Raw genomic sequence first — 21,624 nt, forward strand, 5'->3', positions numbered from 1 at the left:
TAACAGCTTGACGTGAACTGATTTATGAGACAAACTGGCCAGTCTCCTAACAAGGCCTTGAAATAATGAAACCCAAAAAGAGCAAGTTTAAACAGTAGAGTTATAAACTGGAAAGCCAGGTAAGAATATTGAACCACCACCTATAGGGTGGTCTAGAAGAAAGGGCAGAGGAGAAACTGAGGCAGTGTGAGAGAAAGCCTGGAGTCTGAAGGGACAGACAGGAAGAGCAGAAAGTTTTCTATAGAGGGAAGGAGGCCTCCGAGATAAACTTTTCCTACATCTTAGGTTTATCTAACACACCCCCAACCATATCGGCAGGAATGAAAACATAAACATGGGCTTAAAGCAAGATCAGCTCACTGAACTGGAAAGGAGCTGGAGAAAGTTCCTTCCATGGATTCTCTGGAGCCTGTGAAGAGTGAACAAGAGATAAAAAGAAACCAACTCCTTCTAGGCCCTAGGCACGCTTTCTCTTCACCGTTTCCACCAAACACTGATTTGTAGAGGAAGTCACTTTCTAGGCAGCAAATATATTCTTCGACAAGTCATAAGAGCTCAGTTTTTAAAACAACAACAACAAAAAAATCAAACTCTACAATGGTGATGTCTTTTATGAACAAAAAAATACAAAACAGGGTCACCTATATCGAGCAATTATTTCCCAAACAAAGATAAACCTAGATTCCGGAAAAGCACACCAGTCAATTACAGATGGACTACACCAAAAGATGAGTAAGAGGCGATGCCTGGAATATACATTACAGAATGCCTCTCAAATATCTGAGAAATGTACATTCCAAAGTACCACAAGGACAAAATAAACAAGAAGGTAATACTTAAAAACGGGAGATTTCCCGGACTTTGTATAAAATAGCTTGCTAACTCACTCCAGACTCTCAGGCTATTTATCCTTCTAGGGATAGAACGAAAGATGATTTTGTTGCCTGCCCTCTCCCTTCTCTCTCCCACTTCTTTTTTAATATGTTTTCCATATTTAAGAGAAGCCTTTTCTGGAAGGGATAGTACTTCCTGACATTAGAAATAGCAGCTTGCTTTGCATTCTTTCTTTTCAAAATTAAATCATCATCTCCTTGAAAGCAAAGACCACTGTTTACTTCTTTTGTCTGTTCCAGGCAATGCTCTGTATGAGAGTCCAACAATTCCCAGAGGGGTTTGCCACAATACCCAGCATGTCCAGGTGGTTCAGAAGGTGTCACAAAATCCTTAAAACACAACAAAATTAAAAATTAATAAATACAGTAAGTTCCATATTGACATCAAAAATTAATAAATACAGTAAGTTCCATATTGACATCAAAAATAATTGCCTGCCATAAAGAACTATTTTATAGAAAGATGCTAGATGTTATAGAAATCTAAAAACTCATTAATAAAATTGATTTTTCCCTCAAAAAAAAAAATTTGTCCCATTCCAAAAATCTGGGGGAACCACCACAGTTCAACCTGCTCCACCACAGGCTTCAGCCTGCTTCTATGTGCAGGAACCCCAAGGTAGAGCATGTAATTTAATTCAAGGTCCTCTACATTCAACATCAGGCACAGGTTGCTGCTGTTGCTGCTGCTGCTAAGTCGCTTCAGTCGTGTCCAACTCTATGCGACCCCAGAGACTGCAGCCCACCAGGCTCCCCCGTCCCTGGGATTCTCCAGGCAAGAACACTGGAGTGGGTTGCATGAAAGTGAAAAGTGAAAGTGAAGTCGCTCAGTCGTGTCCGACTCGTAGCGACCCCATGGACTGCAGCCTACCAGGCTCCTCCGTCCATGGGATTTTCCAGGCAAGAGTGCTGGAGTGAGGTGCCATTGCCACCCCCCAATTCAGCTTACTCTCACCAGCAACTCAACTGTTCAAGCAAGGACAGCCTGTGGCCTGAGCAGCGCCCTCCCCCACACTTTCTTCCCATCCCCTCAAAGGACCTTGCAAAAGCTACTCCCGGGCTGTCCTCATCTACCGCAACTCACAGTCTGCTTGATTCTCCCCCACATCATCTTTCTCTCCCCGATATGCACCCACTCACTCAACCATATTTTTCCTCTTTTCTTTAATTCTTAACCAGTGACCTCAGGAAGAGGAACATGGCTTTTAGTGGATCCTGTGATTTCAGGACTGAGAACCAATCTGCCATGGCTGGGGGTGCTAGTGATCCATGGCTGTCGTGGCTGTTCCTTCGCAGGGACTGTGCTTAGAGGGCGAGTCACCTGGCTCAAGATCACACCCCCTTCCCTGGGAGTAACCCGTATCCAGCGACTAATGAAGGACCAGATAAAAATCTCCACCACTTGCCTCAAGGTAGGACAACTCTGAAGGGTTTGTACCTGGTCCATGGCTCCCAGAGCATCCGCTGAGTCTTTTGTGGTGGCTCCATCTCAGCCAAACATCCCCCTTCCCCAGTCCTGTACCTTCACCACCCACCCCCAAAAGGGTCTATCCTAAGTGTGAAAGTCACTTAGTCATGTCCAACCCTTTGCGACCCCATGGACTATACAGTCCATGGAATTCTCCAGGCCAGAATACTGGAGTGGGTAACCTTTCCCTTCTCCAGGGGATCTTCCCAACCCAGGGATCAAACCCAGGTCTCCCACATTGTGGGTGGATTCTTTACCAGCTCAGCCACAAGGGAAGCCCAAGAATACTGGGGTGGGTAGCCTATCCTCTCTCCAGTGGATTTTCCCAACTCAGGAATCAAACCGGGGTCTCCTGCATTGCAGGTGGATTCTTCACCATCTGAGCTATCAGGGAAGCCCTAAGAGTACTACCCAATAATCTTCTTGTACACGAATTCAACAGACTCAATTCCAGGAAACCCAACCCAGGACACTCTCTCTTTTTCTCTGTATTCCTTCTTTGTGAATAAAAATGAACCCTATGGTGGCTGCTTGGTATCTGTAAAACATGGATATCTAAAGAGAGTTTTAAAGTAAAATTATTCTTTAACATATGAAGCCTCTAAATGTCCTGAGAATTTCCTCTCAATAATTCCACAAATCTCTAACTTCCCTCTCATCCTCATAAGATTTAAAAAATGCCATGATAGAAGCCATGTTATATACATAAGAAACTCTTAATTAATTCAGTTATTTTCAATTATAATTAATGGATTTGCAAGCACAATCTTCACTTTTGTATTATAATATTTGATTCTTCTACTGCTTTTCATTACAAATGTATGATATTTCATCAAGGTTTAAATTTAATAGATTTCTACGGGCTGGCTTTTTTTCCTTTTCTCATTACTTTTGATAGAAAACAACTGATTTTGAACTAAACTGTTGGAACCCAACCCATCTGTAAGTGGAAGGTCACTATTACATCAAATAATTGGCTTTGGAAACAGAGAGAAGCTTGACACCATTTCAGGAGCTTGAAACAACCTTCGGGTTTCCTCAGATGAAGCAGGTGTCCAGGGGCCTAACCATATAATAGCAGAAGGGTCCCAGCTAGGCTGTTGCAGTTTGATTGCCTGACTTCAGGTCACTGCTTGGCCCACACCCACACTGACTATCTGAATAGTCTAGCCACTCACAGGGCAATTAGGACAGCCTGGTCACATGTGCAAGTGGGCAATGATTCTTTCCAACACATAGGGTATGTGAGGTCACCTAACGTATCCATCCAAAACATCTCCTCACCCCCTTTATTTTTAGAGATGAAGTAAGGCTAAACATTTCATTCCATTTTTTAGTGAGTTTTAAACTATTTTATCACCAGCACTGTGTGAGAGCCCAGAACTATAATACATATGAACAAGTCCAGAGCTTATTCATTGAGAATAAAGATTCAAATTAACTCAGACACACCAGTCAAACTGAAGGCAATGAAGAAACTGGTATATACAAATATGCCAAAAACAAAGAGAAGGTAAATTTTCAGTTATTAATTGTTACAGAATGAGTAATCAAAGCTGCTTTCTTCAAATGTTCAAAGGATGAACAGCAGAACTAAAGCATCCCATTGGATCAGTCAGTGATATGAAGACCTATTCAGCTGCCGATGGAGCACCAGCTGAAAAGTGGAGGCCACCCCAGCCAAGAGAGAGGCATCCCAAGTGGCACCGGGAGGGGCCTGGAACAGTCTTTCTTCTGGCTTGAGCCGGAGCTGGGAAGAGGTACTCTCTAGTGGGAGGAAGACAGTTGCCCCATCCTGGAGCTAAAGCCTGGAGCCCCAGTCAGCTCACCCTCGGTGGGGACAAAGAGAAGACTGAAAGAATTCTGGTATATAGGATTAAGTCATATTTCAATGCAGGATACCAGAGGGAAAGGTCAGAGTAGAGACAGATGAGAGCAGAGTGGCCCCATGAGGACACATAGAGAAGCAATTCACCCAGGGCAGAAGGCAGTGCTCCATCACTTCCTCCAGTCCTTTCCACTTAATGTATTTATTGCTCTATCCATAGGAGAATGTTTCTTAGCTATTTTTTTTTATTAGCACTTCCATAAGGGAAAGAAATGAAGTTAAATTTAAATTGTCTCTAGTGAGAGAAATTAAACACTAAATAATAAGATTTTTTTCAGTAGGATTGAGTTTTGATAAGAGCCACAAACCATCTTAACATCTAAGACTTTTTTCCTCCCCTCCCCTACGAACCAATTGTTAGCCCCTTGGAGACGATATAACCCTTGATGATGCATATTCTTGGCTGATATGTCCCAGGGATAAAAGTACTGATGGAGCCACTAAAATATTTAATAGTTTTAGGTTGACTTTAGTAGAATTAACCAAATTTAATTGCATTGTTTTACAATACAGGACAATGAAATTACCAAACATCTCTGGAACGTTTCACAAAAATCATCTGCTCTGTGTTATTTTGATTCGTCATTGTGGTTTGAAAAGTTCTTCTATATCCATTTGAAACATATGGATTTTCCACTATTTGTAAATAGCATGTATTATTTATATTGCACCATCGAGTCATGTTTCTTTGTGTACAAAAAGAAATCTGTTTATATTCTCTCTTGAGAGGCATCCATGAAATAAAGTTTCTGGAGAGGCAAGTGCTAATGTCCCAGCTTCAGTTCAGTTCAGTTGCTCAGTTATGTCCAACTCTTTGTGAACTCATGGACTGCAGCACACCATGCCTCCCTGTCCATCACCAACTCCCAGAGTTTACCCAAACTCATGTCCATAGAGTTGGTGATGCCATCCAACCATCTCATGTTCTTTCATCCCCTTCTCCTCCTGCCTTCAATCTTTCCCAGCATCAGGGTCTTTTCCAATGAGTCAGCTCTTCGCATCAGGTGATCAAAGTATTGGAGTTTCAGCTTCAATATCAGTCCCTCCAATGAACACTCAGGACTGATCTCCTTTAGGATGGACTGGACTCCTAGGATGGAGTCCAAGGGACTCTCAAGAGTCTTCTCCAACACCACAGTTAAACACAATGTCCCAGCTTAAACATTTTGTATTTCCTATTATATATCACAATCATACATTGACACAGTGACCAAGCTATGCAGAAAAATATATTGCTACGAAACTTGTAACTAAGTAAAATCATATAAAGACCTCACTTTTGTCTTTAGCTGAAAGTGGTATATAAGCTGGAGTTCTAAGCCACCTCAGGGAGTTACTCATTTTTTTTCCCTTAGGTATCTCCCAGGTATACATGCAGTTTCCATGTTAATAAGCTTTTGTCTGGGTTTTTTTTTTTTTCTTCTTCTTGTTAGTCTTTTATCATAAAGGTCTTAGCCAAGAACTCAGGGGAGTAGAGGGAAAATTAATTTTCTCCCCTACCCTCATGAGTTCATAGCCAGTTCTGTCCCAAACTAGTGGGCATTAAATCATTGCTTCCCTCATAGCTCAGGTGGTAAAGAATTCGCCTGTAAGGAGACCCCGGTTTGATCCCTGGGTTGGGAAGAGCCCCTGGAGAAGGGATAGGCTATCCACTATAGTATGCTGGCCTGAAGAATTCCATGAACTACAGTCCATGGGGTCGCAAAGAGTCGGACATGACTGACCGACTTTCACTTCACTTTCACTCCCTTATATCAGAGCTGATATTCATTTATTCATTCATTCAACATATATTATTTAGGGCCTGCTATGTGCTGGCATACTGTTTTAAGTGGTAGAGATATAAAGATAGGAAATGGCCCTTGTATTTAAATTTTTTTGAAGCTGCAAATTTATCTCTGTCTTTGTGTTCAACATCATTTTGCCAAGTAGTACTTCAATTAACAGAGTATTAAGAGATTTATAAAATAAAAGATGCATTTATGCCAAATGAAAGTAAATGAGCTCAAGATGCAAAATTTCTCCATAGTTCAAATGAAGACATGGTAGAAGCTTTGGGATCACCATACTGCCTTAACTACACAGGCACGCCAAATTCTAAAGCCTGCACCATGGCTGTCAGGAACATATTCATACTGGGAACAGCACTTTAATTTCAATGAAACTTCATTGCCACATCAGATTAAAGTTGTTAATTTGATTTTCATTGGTTCTAGAGTTTTATTCTTATTTAATTTGTACATTTACTTCAGTTTTATAATTAGAAGCGTCATAAGCATCAAGAATTTATACTTAGTTTTATATTTGCACAAATGTAATGTTGTCATTAATGTCAGATTAATTTAATTTAATAATGACACTGAGGAACACTGTTCCTCAGGTTCATATACACACTGGAAACTGACTTATTATGTGAACTGTGGTTGTTTCTAGGGATGGATTTATTTCAGCTTCTACTGATGGAGTTACCCCCCTTTTTCAATTGTTGATTCCAGAGTTGAAAGAAACAGTCCCTTTTTGTTATCTAGAGGCTTAAAGGGACACTTCTGGCCTTTTGTGTGTAGGGATTTGTAATTTCCTTCAAATTTATCAGTAAAAGAAAATGGTCAGTTGAGAGCTGGCAAACATCTGAAAACAATAAAGAGGAAAGGAAAACCCAGTTCTGTCTATTGCCTTAGGGAATGGGGAAAAAGCTGTGCTTTCTGATAACACAGGGAAACTTGCAGAAGATACGGAAGAACAGCTGCAGTCCTCAAAATGGCAATAGCCATTTCTTATATCATTGAAGGTGATATTGAAATCTATACCTGGCCATCCTTCTGTTTCCCTATCTTGAAAACACAGGTGAAGAAAGCAATGTTTTGTTCTCCATGGTTCCCAAATGCTTATCCTTAGGCCTCCACTGGCCCATGGCAGTTTTCAACAGTCTTGAACAAAATGAGAAAGATAAGGTGGACTAGTATTTACAAAAGCATGTTGGTGTAAGGTTACCAACTGTCCTTTCCCAGAAAGAACTGCTCTTTGTTCTAAGATGTGACCTTCTTTCTTTTTTGTGGTTGAAATGTCCTGGGATACATTAGCTACACACATGCTCAAAGTAAGATTTCCCTCCAGATAAGGAATAAAACACATTCACAACTTCCTGGCCTTCTAGAAATACAACGTAATATGAAAAATGTTATATGTTAATATTTTAAAATATAATAAACAATTAAACACCATTGCTTTCATAAAACTATATTGAGTAGCTGATTATTTCTTTTAATTTTTATTTTCTATTTATTTGGACATATAAAAAATTGTCAAGTTTATTTTAGTTAAGGATCTTTTGGTTTTGCTTTTTGAAGTTTTGCTGGTTCATGAAATCTAAAAGTTCAAGAATCATTGTGTAGTGACAAGAGCTTGTGACTTAGAAGTAGGGATTTTAAACTGAGCTCCACCTGGCTACAGATCTTGGAAAAGTTGCTTAATCTTCCAAAGCTGCAGAACCCTCATATACAAAATAAAGATGATACATCTTTCTTCATTAAGTCATTTGTGAAAATTAATGAAAAAAACCAAAACATCTGAGAGTTCAATAAACACAAGTTACCATCATTATAAACTATCAGCCATGGCTTTTCATACATTTACTGTAGATACAATGATGATGATGTTTAATTGGGAAGAGTCAACATTCTTTAAAATTAGACGGAACACCAGACCATAATTTCTCACTAGAGTGGTTACTTTATTTTTTTCTAAACTGAACCAGACTCTATATACACAAGTCTCCAAAAAAATTAAAAAGAAATGACAACACTAAATGACTTTTTTTTTTTTTTTGCCTAACTAACTAGTCAGTTAAGCTGATGTTTCTGTTTTTGAAGTTAATATGACATCACTTCAGACAACTCCCAACATCTTTCGATGAGAACCTATCTATCCACTATATGCACTGAGACAAAACAATACACCATGTTTTTAGAAGTAAATTCTCAGCATTAAAAAAAAAAAAAAAAAAAAGACTTCTTAGAAAAACAAAGGAAATAGGAATTAGGATACTTGCCCAGAACAACAAAAAGTGCTTATTTACTTAACATCAGATATATTTATGTGATTAAAATTTGATGTGTAAAGCTTACTCATTAAATGAATCATTTGAAAATGCTGTAAAGACACGGTTAATGGGTATGTAATCTTCACCAATCTTATTTTACTAAGAGTTTTTGTTGTGTTTTCTTTTGTTTTAATGACGAATAGGTCTAAAACATAACCTAACTCCTTAAGAAAATATAGATGTTAATAGATTTAAGTTGACACTATGCTCTTCCTTGTTTAAATAATGATCAATGACTGTTTTTGAAGCCATTGGGGAAATAGCTCAATTTTATTCTAAACAGACTCCAACTGAGAAAACAACACAAGACCCTCTTTTGTTTACCTGGGAATTTTGAGAGCTCTGAAAGTTCACGTAGTTTTCGTGACTGAAAGAATCAATACTCCCTCCTTTCACAGACATGTCAAATTGGCTGCTCCCTAAGTCAAAACACAGCATGGTACAAACTGGGGTCTTGAGGTGGCACAATTCGTCTAGGCTTAGAAAGTAAGCCTCTTACCTGTACCCTAACTCTTTCTACTGAGCTGTGTTTTCCTTTCCCCCTGTGATTTGTGGTGACTTGGCAGCTGATAAATGAACACCTGGAGGACTGTGTTCGGTGAAAACTATGGGCTCAGCAGAGAAGGCCAGAGCAATCACAAAACCCCCCAGATACCTCAAAACAAGGGCACTGACGAGCAGAACTGCCTATTCTCCAACATATAGCCCATTCAATGAGGTTCCAACTACCCCTAATGGGAAGCCACATTGACACCCCATCACTCCCCCAACTGAGCACCAGAGAACTGTCTTGATCTCAAGCATTCCCTTGACATACATCCTGCACATGTATATTCATCCAGAAAAGTAGATCGTTGCCTTGAGCCTATCAGTTTTTTTCCTTCAAAGGTAGTTAGCCAATTTCAGATATAATCTCTAAAATGAAGAGCTGAGACTGTTAACACCTTTTTTTTCTTTTTCAACTTGTTCAACAGCTTTAGTGCCCTGTTTTAGTTTTTAAAATCTCGCAGAGATCTGGCTGGAAAATTGCTTTGCCTGATGCTCTTTATTTGCAGAGGCAGAATGTCTCCACATGCACGTTCTCAGTCATCAAAGCACAGATGTTCACGTGTCCTTGGCACCCTAAGGGATGAGCCCTATTGGATGCAGAGAATTCCAGTCTTAAAAATAACAATTCTCACAACTCAGATGGACTTAAATATTTAATTCAGAAGTAAATTTGAAGTGGTGGAATAATTAAAATCCAAAGCAATTCTTCTCTTAATCCCTTTAAGAGTGAAAGATAATAATTGTATATTTTTATCTTATCAAATTCTATGGATCAGTCCTTTTGTATGAAGTGGGTAATAAACTGCAAAGTTACTTCGAGAATTCATTATTAAATTGCTTTCCTTTTATTTCCCCATTTGCAGCAGTTTTCATTCATTTGTTCCACAAATATTTATTGAGTATCTAAATTGTGTCTTCCACTGTGCTTAATATTGGGGATATTAGGATAAGGACAGAGAAGGCAATGGCACCCCACTCAGTACTCTTGCCTGGAAAATCCCAGGGACAGAGGAGCCTGGTAGGCTGCGGTCCATGGGGTCACTGAGAGTCAGACACGACTGAGCGACTTCACTTTAACTTTCCGCTTCCATGCATTGGAGAAGGAAATGGCAACCCACCCCAGTGTTCTTGCCTGGAGAATCCCAGGGACCGGGGAGCCTGGTGGGCTGCCGTCTATGGGGTCGCACGGAGTCAGACACGACTGAAGTGACTTGGCAACAACTGGAGATTTTAGCAACAAAATTATATGGCCTTTAAAGGGTATCATTCAATACATTACTGGTGGCTGAAAAAGTGTACTAATTAATATTAATAGTGTGGATTCCAGATCCACTTCTTGAATACACTATTTATCTTATCTCTGCCTTGACTTCTAATCAGTAAAATGGGAATAATAACAGTATGTGTCCCAAAAGGGTTTTATGAGCATTGAATAAGTTAATAAATATAAAAAGCTTTAAATGTTGTTGGCATATAATAATGGCCATAAATGGTATATAGATACTAGCTATTTTTTCAAGTCCATGGAGAAAAAAGATGGACTATTAAACAAATGAAATTGGAAAAGATGAACAATCATCTAACTTCCCCTCCCACCAAGATTAGACTATTAAGCAAGGATATAAACATAAAAAACGAAGGTTTCAGAATGGGGGCATAAAATAAGGAACAGAACAGTTAACAGTTAACATTTCACAGAAAGTGAAATGTGAAAGCGTTACTCTCAGTCGTGTCCAACTCTGCAACCCCATGGACTGTAGCCCACCAGGCTCCTCTGTCCATGGAATTAATTCTCCAGGCAAGAATACTGGAGTGGGTTGCCATTTCCTTCTCCAGGGGATCTTCTCAACCAAGGGATTGAACCTGTATCTCCCATATTGAAGGCAGATTCTTTACCATCTGATACCATCTGAGCCACCAGGGAAACCCAGGAACAAGGGAGATTTATTACTCAGTCAGTCAGTTCAGTAGCTCAGTTGTGTCTGACTCTTTGCAACCTCATGGACTGCAGCACACCAGGCTTCCCTGTCCATCACCAACTCCAGGAGTTAACTCAAACTCATGTCCACTGAGTCAGTGATGCCATCCAACCATCTCATCCTCTGTCGTCCCCTTCTCCTCCCACCTTCAATCTATCCCCTTCTCCTCCCACCTTCAGTCTATTCCAGCATCAGGGTCTTTTCCAATGAGTCAGTTCTTCACATCAGGTGGCCAAAGTATTGGAGTTTCAGCTTCAGCATCAGTCCTTCCAATGAATATTCAGGACTGATTTCCTTTAGATGGACTGGTTGGATCTCCTTGTAGTCCAAGGGACTCTCAACAGTCTTCTCCAACACCACAGTTCAAAAGCATCAATTCTTCGGCACTCAGCTTTCTTTCTGCACTCACATCCATACATGACTACTGAAAAAACCATAGCTTTGACTAGACAGATCTTTGTTGGTAAAGTAATGTCTCTGCTTTTTAATACGCTGTATAGGTTGGTCATAACTTTTCTTCCAAGGAGTAAGCGTCTTTTAATTTCATGGCTGCAGTCACCATCTGCAGTGATTTTAGAGCCCCCCCCCCCAAAATAAAGTCTGTCACTGTTTCCACTTTTTCCCCATCTACTTGCCATGAAGTGATGGGACCAGATGCCATCATATTAGTTTTCTGAATGTTGAGTTTTAAGCCAAATTTTTCACTCTCCTCTTTCACTTTCACCAAGAGGCTCTTCAGTTCTTCTTCGCTTTCTGCCATAAGGATGGTGTCATATGCATATCTGAGGTTATTGATATTTCTCTCAGCAATCTTGATTCCAGCTTGCGCTTCATCTAGCACAGCATTTCTCATCCTGGGAAATTAGGATGAAGATCTTTAAGTACTAGCTGGAAATCTTGTTGCAATACTCTGATTAATACCTTGAAATAATACCATTCTGGTTGGTAATTAGCTATTTTTTGCTATGCCTCTCTCCCTCAATCAATGTCTTCTTTTCCTTTCCAACCAACTACACACACCTAGACCCTTCCTCCCAGCCTCTAATTCAGTAGTCCATAGGTCCCATCTCCAATGCTCCACCCTTTCCACATGGGCAGAATTGGCCTCCCAGTGGACAGATAATGGGGATCTGTCTGCTTTCCCTTCCCCAAATCGTGATTTCCCAGCAGCCTTTCCCTGCAGTTGTCCTGTGTGGCCATCTGTTAGAACCACATCATCCACTGCTGGCTACCACCATCTGCCTGTTGTCAAATATATGCAATATGTTTATCAAAATATATCACTCAGACTTAAATCTCTCCTGTTTAAGCTAGTATTTGTCCTAGACACACACACACACACACACACACACACACACACTCACACACACTCACACATATATAAGCTAAGCCCATAGATAAAAACCAGGGCCAGATGAGAGCAATTAATATCACCCATGGGAAGAAAAGAAATGAAATAGTTGAAATCCAACCCAGTCTGATTCAAAAGAAAAACACAGTTTTGGTTCTCAAACACAGGGATGCTGAATAATTACATGGGGATTAATAATTAATTAATAATTAAAATACACATTCCCATAAACTGGTGCAGTCATTATGGAAAACAATATGGAGGGTCCTTGAAAAACTGAAAAAGCTGCCATATGATCCAGCAACCCAACTCCTGGGCATATATTCAGACAAAACTATAACTCAAAAAGATACATGCACCCCAATGCTCATAGCAATACTAGTCACAACAGCCAAGACTTGGAAACAACCTAAATGTCCATCAACAGAGAAATGATGAAGATGTGATACACACACACAACAGGATACTATTCAGCCATTAAAAAGAAAGAAAAAAGTATCATTTGCAGTGATATGGATGGACCTAGAGATTATCATACTAAGTGGAATAAATCAGGAAGAGAAAGACAAATTCCATATGACATCACTTATATGTGGAAGCTAAACTATGACACAGATGAACTTACCTATGAAACAAAAATAGATTCACAGACATGGTAAACAAGCCTGTGCTTGCCAAAGCAGAGGTGGAGGGGAGGGATAGATTGGGAATTTGGGATTAGAAGATACAAACTGTAATATACAGAATGAATAAACAACAAGATCCGACTGTACAGCACATATATATAGGGAACTATATTCAATATCCTATACTAAACCAGAATTTAAAAATGAAAAGGAATTATATATATACACGTATAAGGCTTCCCAGATGGTGCAGTGGTAAAGAATCTTCCTGCCCATGCAGGAGACACAAGAGACGTGGGTTCTATCCCTGGGTTGGGAAGATACCCTGGAGTAGGAAATAGCAACCCACTTCAGGATTCCTGCCTGGGAAATTTCATGGACAGAAGAGCTTGGCAGGCTACAATTCATGGGGTCACAGAGTGTCAGATTCGACTGAGCACAACAATAGCAATGTATATATGTAGTAGTGAAATCTCTTTTCTGCTCAACAGAAATTAACACAACATTGTAAATCAACTGTATGTCAATAAAATAAGTGTTTTTAAAAATACACATTCCCAGGCCTCCCCAGACTGTCTAAATCAAGATCTCTGAAGGTGGAGCTCAACATCTATGGGTTTAATAAACTCCTCATGGAAAACAGGCTCAGCAGTCTGGAAACTCTGACTTAACCTATAGCTAAAGCAACATTAACCTGTGTGGATTTCTTGACAGTGGTGCCCCTGATCCCACCTTCAGCAGATTTTTTTTTTTTCTTTGCTGATTGTCACAGCTGCCAAGAGTTGAAGGGAGCTTGGAAGGATGAGGGTTAAAGTAACTATAAATACAAAAACTGAAATAGATGACAAATGAATAAATACTGAGACACAATGGTAAAGAATCCACCTGCCAGTTCAGGAGATGCAAGAGATGTGGGTTTGATCCCTGGGTCAGGAAGATCCCCCGGAGTAGAAAATAGCAACCCACTCCAGTATTCTTGCCTAGAAAATTCCAAGGACAGCAGAGCCTGGAGGGCTACAGTCCATGGGGTCACAAAGAGTCAGACATGACTGAGCGTGATGCCCACAAAATGAGAAAAGTTTAGAGCAATTTAATTAATGTCATTTTAATTACTATCTTTAAATTATTTTTAATAGTAAACAAATGTGTAGGTCTGGATTTGGGTGCTTTTTAACAAAGCTAGAAAAAGATGAAATATTATCTTCAAAATGTGCTTTCTTTGCGTCTGTGTGACTATTTATTATTCAAGATAACATCATATAAACGAAAAGAAAAAAAGCTGATTGTGAAAAATTATCTGTGAGAATCCTGCTGGGAAAAAAGTCAGTGTGAAGAAAAACTGCAAAGGGTGTAAAGTTCGTGAAGAATCAACTAAAATAATGCTTGGGGCAAAATTTATCTTGAGGTAATAAAAGTTTGTGACCATGTATAATACTGAAAATAAATGGTACAAAACCAACCTAAGCATGCCTGCTTTCCTTCCTTTTGTAGGGAAGTTTGCATTTGTTCTAGTCATTCCCACCACCCCCTACCTGGCCATGGCCTCCTGTTCTCTGCAGCCTCCCTCCTTCCTGCCCTGTCTACCTATACACGCTGCTGTCTAGACTACCCCTCAGGTCAAGCAGTGGCCTGGTGAGGTGGCCGGTACCAAGGGCTGGATTCACAGCACTGGAACTTGAATACAGAGAGAATAAACTTCCAATAAATGAAGTCAACATTCAAATTCGGGAAAATCCCAGTCAAAACACCAAGTCTGAAGAGCTACAGAGCCACAAGTCAGTGATCAGGCCGTCTGTGGGGACATCAGAAAATTTGGGAATGAAAGGAAGTTTTTGGGAGAGTGGCTTTTCAGTGAGTAGGTGGTGACAGCCTCCTGCAAGTTGGAAGCAGGATGGGACACCTATGAAGTCAGTCTTCCCAAATGACAGCATTGACCCTGTTACTTCCCTGATGGAAGACTCTCAAAGGCTCCTCATTTCCCAACCCCTAAGGGCCCTTCCCTGGTGGCTCAGAGAGTAAAGAATCCACCCATGATGCAGGAGACCTGGGTTCAATCCCTTGGTTGGGCAGATCCCCTGGAGAAGGGCATGGCTATCCATTCCAGAGATAGATGCCAGGGCCTGGAGAATTTCATGGACAGAGAAGCCTGGCAGGCTACAGTCCATAGGGTCTCAAAGAGTTGGACATGACTGAGCGACTTTCACTTTCTCTTTCAAGGGCCCTTCATGTTCTGGTGCCAACATTCCTTTCCTCTCTCATCTCCCATTAGTCATTCAGTCAACACTGGACAAAAGTTAATTCTTACTGTGTGTCATATTCTCTTAAGTGCTGGAATCAGAGACAATTAAAAAGCACTGACTGTTTCCATCTGCCCCAAATTCACAGATGGAGGGCAGGCAGGTCAGAAACCAACCACTTGGATGTCTAATAGGCATCTTGAAATTACATGTTCAAAGTTGACTTGAATTTTCCCCTAAAACCTGTTCTTCCCATAGCCTTCCTCACTTCAGTGAACGGCAATGGTCTTTCTTCCATTTCTGTGAGTCAGAAGTCTTGGAACCATCTTTGGCTTCTCTCTTTCTCTCACATTCCATAGCAGCAAGTATAGTTGGTTTCACCTTCAAAATACATGCAGGATACAGTCACTTCTCAGCAACCTCTCTGACACCCCCATGACCCAAACCATCTTCTTCTCTTGTCTAGATTATTGCTCTAGCCTCCAAATTAGCTCCCTATTTCCCTCCTTTATGGGTTTCCCTGGTAGTTCAGACAGTAAAGAATCTGCCAGGAATATAGGAGACCTAGGTTTAGTCCTTGGGTAGGGAAGATTCCCCTGGAGAAGGAAATGGCTACCCACTCCAGTATTCTTGCCTGGAGAATTCCATGGTCAGAAGAACCTGGTAGGCTACAGTCCCTGGGGTCACCAAGAGTTGGACGTGACGAGTGACTAACACTTTCTATCCTCTATAATAAATTCTCAAATCAGCAAGGAAAGCAATCCTTTATATTTCAATACATCCAGTCATGTCCACAGCCCTCCTGTTCAAAACCTTTCATTGGTCTCCCATCTCATTCAAAATGAAAGTCAAAGACATTAGAGTGGCCACTAGGATTGTGCATCCTCTGGTCCCTATTACTTCCCGCATGCATCTCCTACCACTTACCCTGCTCACTCTGCTCCTGCAGGTGTATTTCTTCGATACCCTTTCACATCCCACCTCAGGAACTTTGCACTGGCTGTTCTATGCCTGGAACACTCTTCTCCAGGATAGCCTTGTGGTTTACTCTCTCACTTCCTCTAGACCTCTGATCAAATAACACTTCTGAGAGGCCTTTCACAATCACCTTATACCAAATGACATCATCCTCCCCAAGGACTCCTTACTCTCATCACTTAACTGCTTTCTTTTTCAACATTATACTTTTTGCTATCTGACACATATGTATCTGTGTTATCTGTTTCTTGCCCATCCTTTGAATTAAGTGCCAGGAGTTCAGGGTCTTTGTCTATTTTCTTCACTGCTGTATCTCCTGTACCTACAACAAGGTCTAGTATGTAGTGTGCTCAATAAATATTTTTTAATTTATTAACTTTTGAATAAAGAACTATTTTCCCTCTGTCTCATTCTAAGTCCTAGAATTCTAATATCCCAGGAGTCTCAGTGATAAAGAATCCACCTGCCAATGCAGGAGCCACAAGAGACACAGGTTCAGTCTCTGAGTCGGGAAGATCCCCCAGAGGAGGAAATGGCAACCCACTCCAGTATTCCTGCCTGGAGAATCCCATGCAAAGAGGAGCATGGTGGGCTACAGTCCCTGGAGTCACACTGAGCACACACACGCTACTACTACTAATCATCTTTAGTCTCAGCTTAATGTCACCTGTTCCAAAAGCTTTATCTGACCCACCCTAGAGAAGTGGGCTCCTCTGGTATATGCTCATGAACTTCACCTGCTGAATGAATAAATAAGTGAGAGTGAATAGAATGGTGGTATATCAGCGAGCCTCCATCCACCGTGGCTTCATATTTACACCTATATTGTTAATCATGGTTCTTCCAGCAGTCAATGATTAAACCAGTTTGCCTTCAAAACATAAGGCTGTACTCCAGTTCTAGGTTCCTGAATCTTCCCCTCCATCCAACCAAGCTGAACCACCCAGTACCCCTCCCAGCCCCCAGTACAGTGGATCTTTCCACAGTCCTTTACTCCTTCACCTCATAGTTTCACAGTTTCTCCTTGTACCTCCGGTAGCTCCTTTCCCATGAATATCCTGAATAAAACACAGGCAGGTCATTCTTCACTGTATTTGGCTTGCCTGTTGACATTTTAGGAAACTTTACATCACACGTACGAGGACAGTCACTTAGATATGTAAAACTATGGCATTTGTAGGCTTCCTACAAAATGTTGGATACCACGCTCTTGCCCCCAATACAACCCATTGTAAAATCAAACATGAGTTAACGTTTTTGACTTCCAGTTCCTTTTCCAGAAACATATCACAAATTTAAGAACAGCCAATTAACCTCAAAACCCACCCCCTCAAAAGATTCATCAATCAATATTTAATCAATCAGCATTTAGTATGTGTCCAATACTGGGCTATGAATTATAGAATAAGAGACAAAATCAATCCATGTGAAACAATGGACGGAGTAGTAGAAATCAGGTGTTCTGTTCTGGCCAGAATCCATTTTCCCGTCTGACTTTCCTTTGGGAAAATACACCTCTCCTCTACTTTCAGTCCGTTTATTTTGCTTGGAATTGAACAGTAGTCAGTGATCCAAGCCCAGTCAATCAGAGGATTCCTGCTGTGGACACAATAATGGATTCAAAAATAGGCACGTGATCCAAGTCACCCCTCTGGGAGCCAATTCCAAACTAGTGTGGTGGCTGAGCTAATCAACTCTGGATTCAAATCCCATTGCCACCGTTTACCAGGTGTGGGTATAAACGTTTGGCAAGTTATCTCCTTAATGATGGCTCTAGTTCCTTGCACAGAAAACGGGGACATACTTTCTAGCTCTAGGCTTGGAAGGCAGCTGAAATAACATGATATGTGTCAACCACTCAAAGTCATGCACACATTCAAATTCAACAAATGCTTTACCTCTATTTGGGAACTCTTTGGAAAGAGGATCTCTCTGCTGGGACCCTCTTGCTAACACATGATGAAAGACTCCCTGAATTAGGTAAAACCAGAGGACAGCAGAGCTGAGAGATTAGGAGAAATGGAACATCAACACAGCAATCGAGCCCAAGCACCTAGAAGCCTGATGTCAGCTAATGCCCAGACTTTTCTGTTATGTGAGTCAGTAAATTCTCTTTTTTTAAGGTAGGTTGAGTCGGGGTTTCATTGAGTTAGACAAGGCTGTAGTCCTAGTGTGATTAGATTGACTAGTTTTCTGTGAGTATGGTTTCAGTGTGTCTGCCCTCTGATGCCCTCTTGCAACACCTACCATCTTAGTTGGGTTTCTCTTACCTTGGGCGTGGGGTATCTCTTCACGGCTGCTTCAGCAAAGTGCAGCCATTGCGCCTTACCTTGAACGAGGGGTATCTCCTCACCGCCGCCCTTCCTGACCTTCAACGTGGGATAGCTCCTCTAGGCCCTCCTGCGCCCGCGCAGCCACGGCTCCTTGGACGTGGGGTTGGTCCTCCGGGCAGCCGCCCCTGGTCTCGGGCATGGGGTAGGTCCTGCCCCTGGCCTCGGGCGTGGGATAGCTCCTCCCGGCCGCCGCCCCTGACCTCGGACTTGGGTAGCTCCTCTTCTCGGCCGTTCCTGCGCCGTTGCAGCCTGGCACTCTCGGCCTCTGCCTCGACGTTCGGGCATGGGGTCCTCCCGGCTTCTGCCCCTGACCTCGGACGTGGGGGGCGTGGGGGGCGTGGGGGACGTGGGGGACGTGGGGGGCGTGGGGGGCGTGGGGGACGTGGAGGGCGTGGGGGACGTGGGGGCGGACCTCTCGGCCGCGCGCCGCCGCGCTTAGTGCGCCGGTTGCAGCCGCCGCCGCGCTGAGTGCGCCGGTCCCATCACTTTATGGCAAATAGATGGGGAAACAGTGGAAACCGTGTCAGACTTAATTTTGGGGGGCTCCAAAATCACTGCAGATGGTGACTGCAGCCATGAAATTAAAAGACGCTTACTCCTTGGAAGGAAAGTTATGACCAACCTAGATAGCATATTCAAAAGCAGAGACATTACTTTGCCAGCAAAGGTCCGTCTAGTCAAGGCTATGGTTTTTCCAGTGGTCATGTATGGATGTGAGAGTTGGACTGTGAAGAAGGCTGAGCGCCGAAGAATTGATGCTTTTGAAGTGTGATGTTGGAGAAGACTCTTGAGAGTCCCTTGGACTGCAAGGAGATCCAATCAGTCCATTCTAAAGGAGATCAGCCCTGGGCTCTCTTTGGAGGGAATGATGCTGAAGCTGAAACTCCAATACTTTGGCCACCTCATGCGAAGAGCTGACTCATTGGAAAAGACTCTGATGCTGGGAGGGATTGGGGGCAGGAGGAGAAGGGGACGACAGAGGATGAGATGGCTGGATGGCATCACTGACTCGATGGACGTGAGTCTGAGTGAACTCCGGGAGTTGGTAATGGACAGGGAGACCTGGCGTGCTGCGATTCATGGGGTCGCAAAGAGTCGGACACGACTGAGCGACTGAACTGAACTGAGTCAGGGTTTCTATCTCTTTTTTAAAGAGTTCCATCTAACACAGACCAGGGGTCCAGGAGACATATAATTGTTAAATGTCATGTATGAGGAGGACGCAGAGTAAGGTGAGTTCCGTATGAACTATGAAAAGTAGTAAGGATGAGGTCACTTCAATTTCTGCCACCTTTGGCAGTGGTGTCAGAAAATGTCTAGGGAGTCATTTGAGATATCATTGCCCCAGAAGCAGTGTATCGTTAATCAGAGAAAAGTCACCTTCTAGAAGAAAAATGCCGTTTCAGAGCTTTTGAACAAAAAATCTCCCCTCTCATAGCCAAAATCTAGAACTCTATTCTTTGTTGTATGTCAATGACAGCTTCTGAAACTGCAAAAATGATGCTCTCAGACAGAGGAAAGACAAACTCGGTTTATATCTCATAATCAGGTTTATTGTTTAGTCTCTAAGTCTTGTCTGGCCCTTTTGCAACCCCATGAACTGAAACCCACCAGGCTCCTCTGTCCATGGGATTTCCTAGGCAAGAATATTGGAATGGGTTGCCATTTCCTTTTTCAGGGGATCCTCCTGACCCAGGGATCGAACCTACTCCTGCATTGGCAGGCAGATTCTTTACCGCTGAGCACCAGAGAAGCCCGATAATCAAGTTAGCTAGGTCTAACTGGCATTTTCAGAGGGGACAATTTCAAAGGGATTCTCTTCAGGAAACTGGAAGGCGCAGAATTCAGGCTTTATCTGAGTTTTCTATCCTAGGCTCTGCGGGGCTCTTCACCTGGAGTGCAAGGCCCATCCCTCCTCTGGAATACCTCTCAAGCATCTGGAAGGGACCATGCTCACCCTAGAGTTGAATGAGAGGAAATCCATTCAACGCCTCTCTCCATCCTTTTAGCAAATCAGCTTTTCTACCTCTCACCCTTTCCTAGAGGAAATCCAGGAATCTAGGAAATCTAGGAAATCCTAGAGGAAAAAAAAATCTTTCTTTTTCTTCTAAGGTGAAGATAAGAATCTGTCTTTTCACAGTGGAGGGAGCAGGTTATATGCAGCAAGACAAAAGTGTAATTTCATAGGCTTAAGATTTGAAGTTGATAAGTCTTCAGGAAGAAAGGGGATACTGGTCATCTATGAGAGTAGGAGCAAGTGAGTATATGTGAGAGACAGAGAGAGGCCAGTCTCGATTCTTCCAAATTAATTCCATTTTTTTTTCCTCACAGAGCAATAAGCAAAGGCAGCTTCATTTAGAAAGTTCATTACACCTTTATTACCTTAAAATTGCCCAACATACACCAACAACAATAACGGAAATATTGGAAGTGGAAACATCCACTGTGTTTCTCTTAAGGTTAGTAGTGTCCATTGCCAAATTCACCCTTGCTTCATTAAGGTTATAAGGTTTAGCTTCTGGCTTTGCTAAACAAAATTAAGAGGAAAAGAAAGAAAAACATCAAGAATACTAAAGACGTTTTGGAAAATGTGTCCTGAAATGAGAACGTGAAGACGATAGATCAGAGTATCAGAGGTTACTAGGATTTCACTCTTATCAATATTTTTTAAAAAGCAGACTGCAAACCACCTGCATGGTTCTCTACCACTAATACAAACAACATAATGTGGGAGCCGTCAAGGAAGGCTCAAGAAGTAACTCTTCAGTCATCAGTGTCATTGAATTGCTAACATTACTGCCAAGAATGAAGGCCTTGGTCTACTCCTCAGTGCTCACCTTTAGAATTTGCTCCCTTCTTCTCCTGACAAGTCCTTTTATATTCAAGGCTATAGCTTTGAATGCAGGTTAAATTTTCTCAATTACTTGCTTTGTATGGGATTAAATGAAGGGGAAAGAGTCTGGTTGAAGCGTCTGATAAAAAGCCTGTGAGTTCATAAAGTGCTGTTGTACTTACCTGTGACATTCTTGTGGAAGGAGAAAGTCAGTTGTGCACACACACATATACATATACATATTAATATATATTCATTACTGAACCACTTTGCTGTACACTTGTAATTACCACATTGTGTATCAACTACATGTCAATGAAAAAAGAGGAAAGGGAAAGGGGAGAACATTTTAACAAGGAAAAATCAGTAAGACTTAATGAAAGACCAGAT

The 21,624-nt window shown here is 41.7% G+C and overlaps 1 long non-coding RNA gene across 1 annotated transcript; it reads right to left on the reverse strand.

The window, feature by feature from the left end:
- Window positions 1-949: 949 nt before the first annotated feature.
- LOC132343294 (uncharacterized) lies at window positions 950-18,694 on the reverse strand. The gene is made up of 3 exons (XR_009492034.1): window positions 17,967-18,694; window positions 15,359-17,126; window positions 950-1,223 (listed from the first exon to the last, which is right to left on the reverse strand). It is a non-coding gene; the product is annotated as an uncharacterized lncRNA (long non-coding RNA).
- Between the last annotated feature and the right edge of the window lie 2,930 nt (window positions 18,695-21,624).

The sequence above is a fragment of the Bos taurus genome, chromosome 2 (assembly GCF_002263795.3).
Source record: "Bos taurus isolate L1 Dominette 01449 registration number 42190680 breed Hereford chromosome 2, ARS-UCD2.0, whole genome shotgun sequence".
NCBI classification, from domain to species: Eukaryota; Metazoa; Chordata; class Mammalia; order Artiodactyla; family Bovidae; genus Bos; species Bos taurus.